This window comes from Tiliqua scincoides, chromosome 4 (genome assembly GCF_035046505.1).
Source record: "Tiliqua scincoides isolate rTilSci1 chromosome 4, rTilSci1.hap2, whole genome shotgun sequence".
Classification (NCBI taxonomy): Eukaryota; Metazoa; Chordata; class Lepidosauria; order Squamata; family Scincidae; genus Tiliqua; species Tiliqua scincoides.
The window spans coordinates 181,193,201-181,198,636 of record NC_089824.1 but is presented as its reverse complement, the minus strand read 5'-3'; positions in this window follow the sequence as shown (position 1 = coordinate 181,198,636).

Sequence of the window (5,436 nt, the reverse complement as noted above, 5' to 3'; positions counted from 1 at the left end):
GCTACAGTGCTCCAGATTGCTTGTGAAAAATGTTCGTACTGTTCAACTCGGTACTGTCATTTCCTAAAAGGTGTTACTTAATTGCAGCTTTTTTTTTTCCTTTTTAAAAAGAAGTTAGGTTTGCTTTTTATTTGCTCTGCATTCAGAGAATGAAAACTCAGCTCATCATTATTTCTTCACCATTTAAATCAGCAGTAAAAATCACTGTGCACATGGATGTGCTGTGACTGATCCACAGGTGTGCTGTGGGAGTTTGGGGGAAAGGCCATTTATTAATAGGGCCATTGGGGGATGTGAGCCCCCCACCCTAGCTGCAGTGCAATGTGCCTTGTCAATTGTCCAAAAACCAGTAGTGTGCCTTGACAATGTTAGCACCTTGTAAGTGTATCGTGAGATGAAAATTGCTGGTCTGCAAGGCTAGAAAAGGGTGCTTTAAATGAACCCCAAATGTTTTTGCACAGAATCAGAAGTCCATTGTAGCCATTCCAAGTAGTTACACTGAATGAGTATGCGTGAAAGAGGAAACAGACCCTGGCCTATGCACAGGGCCTAGGAGAGGGGGGGATACCTGGGCCTAGGGTCACAAAGCGGGCCCAGGAGCCAAAGGAGGGGACCCAGAAATTTCCTGAGATCTTACAATTTCCAATCTACTCAGATTTGTTGCCCGCACGAGATGCGGCAACTACCACCACTAGGTATGCTGGGGACACTACTGATTGCACATGGGTTAGTAGACCTGGGATCCAAAGACTTTTCCAGCTGTTTCTACCCTCCCCCACCCTGTTTTGCCCCTCCCTGCCCCTATTCTGCTTGCCCAACACCACCCTCCCCCACTCTGTTTCATCCCTCCCCCTTTGCAAAGGGTCCCAAAAGAAACTTTGTACCCTCTGATAGAATTCCTCTCAGAGGCCCTGCCTATGCACATTCGTTAGAACACGTGGAGAAAGCCCTTGTGAAGATGACTGTACGCACAGAAACTCTCTACACATTCTAATGAATGTGTGTAGATCATGTGAGCCCATAACCACAACTCTGCGGCCTCCATCTCACCATATCTTAATATTAGATGGGCCTTTTAAAAAAGCCACCAATTATATCAACACTTAAAATAAGATCAGGAGAGCAAACGACTGATTTTTTCATTTGCAACATTCAAAGAGAAGTGAGTTCTCTTATTATATAATATTGCTGTATAGATAACAATGCTCTTGACATAATAAAGAAAACAGACATTGCAAAATCCCTAACCAATTACCTCCAGTCCAAATTAATTTGGTAGGAAAAAATCATGGTAGAAGAAGAAAACAGAGTATGATAACTGGTGGTGGAATACAATAAATGAGACAATGAGCTAGAAAAAGGAAATATAAGTTAAGGTGCTCTGGTAAAATCTTACTCTCCACTGGCATTGTGCAGGGTGTTGTTTTGCCCCAGTCTGGTGGAAGGAGAGAACCTAAGATTGGTTGATAGACAGTCCTGCCTTTTGTAGAGATGGCCATAAAAATGTAAGAAAAGTTCTGATCAGGTCAAAGACCCATCTAGTACAACATCTGGTTTCCACAGAGACCATCAGCTACCTCTGGAAAACATATTTTTCTCCTGTCACTGCTCCCCTGGTATTCTAAAGTATATTGCCACAGAACCTAGAGGTAGCATGTAAACACCATGACTTACAGCCATTGACAGACTTGCATATCCAATTCCCTTTCAAAGCAAGCCAAACTAGAGTGATGTCACCAGTTCAATATAAAAATGGGAATAAAAGTTCCCTGGCTTTTACTTTAGCAGACAACACCCATATTCTGGGGAGGAAGTTTAGGGTTAAATTGTGGGTTGCAGATTAGTCTATATACAATGAAGTTCATCCCACAAGTAACCCATATGTCTGTGCCTTCCTTCCTGGATGTATGGAGGCAAGGATAATAATAATAATAATAACTAGGTATTTATATACCGCCTTTCTGGTCATCGGATTACTCCTCTTACTTTATTCAAGGCGGTTTACATAGGCAGGCATTTCTAAATCCCTCAAGGGGATTTTTACAATCATAGAGGTTCTCTCCTTCAAGAACCAGCAACATTTCAGGATGGATCTTCCTGGTTTGGTCTCACTTCTGACCTCTAGTTCTCCCACGCAGGTTGACAAGCAGCTCCATCTCTCACATGGGCAGCCAAGACGCTTCTTGCTCACAGCAAGAGCAGGTGGAATCACTCAGCTGGGCTTGTCAGCTGCTTCAAGTTCTCGCCATTCTCAGTCATTCAGGGAGCTGCCGGTGTCCTCGAACTGGTGACCTTCTGATGTTATCTTCGGGCTAACGGAGGCTCTACCCTCTAGACCAGACCTCCTTCCCTTTCAAGGAGGATATTTTAAGGAGGGATGTGAAAGAAGAGAGTGGGTGGTTTGATGCAAAGATGCACTGTAAATGCACCTAGTGTGCCATTTGTAATATGGGTCCAATTAAGCAGGTGTTTTACTCTAGAAATATAATAAAGGTGGATGCACCAAATGCAAGAACAAAAAGGGAGGTGACCTTAGAGATTTAGGAATTGATCACAACTCAGTGATAGAGCACATGCATTAGGTTCAGTCTCCAGTTAGGACAAAATCCCATCTGAAATCCCAAAGAACTAGTGCTAGTCTGTGACGACAGTAGTGAGCTAGATGACCCAATAGTCTGATTCACTGTAAGGCAACCTATTATTGAAAGATGGGGAAAAAAGTTTTCTTGTGTACACTTTTGAAGACTACACCCCTTTCATTCCTTTGTCTATCAATATGCCTATATACATATCAATTCTCACATGTATATGTCTCCTTCCCACCACATGTGCTATGGTAGTAAGTGATATGGGTGTTTTGCAGAACCAGATATTTTGACTGTGCATCTAGTGTTCCAACATATGATCAGGTGTGACATCAGAGGTTGGCCAGGCTGTGCACTGGTTGGAGCCTATCAGGCAGGTCTGTCTCCTGAACATCCCAACTACTGGCAGCAGAGGTGGGGCAAGTCAGCCAGATTTCCACTGTTGCTGCTGCGCTTTGATTTTGACACTATGCCTATCTACAAATGAGAGCATCCCTCAGAGGCCCCACTGAAACTGGGAGGGGAAAGTGCTTCTTCCCCCACCAAAGGATCCTCTCCTGCATGCCAGTGAGAAGGATGGAAAGAGCATCTGTCATCAGTTCATGGGGTGCTCATGGGGCCCAATGCACCATAGGATGCCCAATGTAGGTCTTTGCCTTGGGCCCTCTGCAAACTGGCATGGTATATATATTATGTTGCACTCCCATTTGAGTGTGTGAACTGGCCCTTACCTGTAGACAGTATGCTTAAACCATGGTTTGATCATCCTCCTTCTAAACTATTATCAAAAGGTGTATGGGAAATAGATATGTACAGAAAACTGAGTTGTTCCCATGTGATTTCCCCCTGATTGGCTCTTAAGCACCTACTCTCTGAAGTCCTGCCTCCCAAAATCTCATAGAAGCAATTCTTTAAACACTGCTTAACATATGAGGAATAACAAATCCATTTTACAGTGCAATCCTATCCAACTCTAGTACAGACAGGCTACATGGCCTGCGCTGTATCCTACACAGGTTAGGAGATGGCTAGAGGTCATCTCAGTGTAAGGGAATATTTTTTCCCTACCCTGGGTAAAGCTCCAGCTGCCTCTATGGGACTTCTTAGATCCATGTCAGCTAGCTGGCACAAATTAGGGAAGCCCATGTAGGCCTGCCCAGGTTGGGGTCAAGGGTTAGGATGTGGCATGTGCTGCTGCTGCCAATCCCAACCCCTCCCAGGCCTTATCTGCCTTCTAATCTGCCTTCCCCCACCCAAAAGCACCCCTGCACCACCTCCAGAACTCCATCCTGCCATCCTCTCCCACCGCCTACACGGCCCAGCATGAACATACCTGTGCCGGCCAGTGCGGGAATGGATCCAATGCTAGCAGGCTGGTGCATGTCTTTGTGCAAGCTCTCAAGTAGGCACAAACCTGCCTTAAGAAAACACACCTGCATATATATTTAAGTAACGAATTCAGAATTCTATGAGAAAACACACCTGCGTGTATGTGTGTGTGTATGTGTGTGTGTGTGTGAGAGAGAGAGAGAGAGAGAGAGAGAGAGAGAGGATATATATGGGGATATACGGGTGGGAGAAGGCGCATATATATGCAGGTGTGTTTTCTCATGGAATTCTGAATTTCTTACTTTCGTGAGATTCATTATATACTTTCGTTCATGACATTCCTTTTTCAGCTATTCATTGTCTAAGCCATTTCACCATGTTTTGTTTTCATCTGATGAGCAATCAAGAACACGGAACTAGCAGCAAATTGCTAAATACCGATAACATATTGAAACCACACATCCTCAGCCGAGCATCTTTTACAATGACAGGCACATGCTTCTGCAGACTTCTAGAACAGCTCTTTCCCGTATGCTTTGCAACCAATTGTTCAGTTATGACAAATCTGAAATTCACCTTGAATATTTGCCTGAGCACTAAATGGAAAGAGGTAATCTGAGTCTTGATGATGAAGGAACTCAAGGGGTTATACTGAAAGGTGGCAAGACTCCTTTGTCTGAGACTGATAGCAAATGGGAAAACTCCATTAATAGATTTACCTCAAGTGAACGAAGAAAGGTTTTCTTTTTTGCCTTTTATCAGTGTGGCAGAAGAGAAATTACACAGAGCAGTTGTGAGAACAAATGGTGGTTGCTATTTTTGGGCCTTCTATCATGGCACTGTCAGCTCACCTATCAAGTGTAAAAAGAAAACACCTTGATTTATCCAACCACCATCTGTTTGTTCAACGTGTTTGCTTGATCTATGCAGTAGATATAGGCCTAACAACCGTCCCGGGTGCACTATATCAGAGACATTTAGGACATAATGAGCTAAAGTGGATATATGGGCAAGCTTGGAAGTCAAGTCAGGATGGGAGAGAAACTTCCTTGCGTTTCCTGCTCTGTTCTGTACTGCAGGTTCCACAAAGGGAGCCAGTATGCATTTAGCTAGCAATAAAATAGACACTGAAGAGCCAAGAAATTTATTTGGTCTCATGTAGTCTTGTTACAGACCTGTAAAGCAGCCATCCATTTCCCTGAGGGAATACTTTGAGGAATATGAACCAACCAAGGCAGTGAGTAAAGTAAGATTCAGGCTTGGTGATAAAACAAAGGAAATTTAAAACAAGTACACTTGGATTTTCAAGGATAGCTAGGTGGTCCTCTTCACACTCACTCAGCACAGTATGGGAGTTGCTTCCCTGGTTCGGTGTGCATGTGGATACCACAGCCAAGCGACCAAACTTCCTGAGACAACTGAGGTTAACAGCCCCAGCCTGGCCCAACTCTTCTGGTTGTGATGTTCACAAAGACCGCCAAGGGGTGGAATTGCACCACGCAGAAGAAGTTTCCATGCCGCA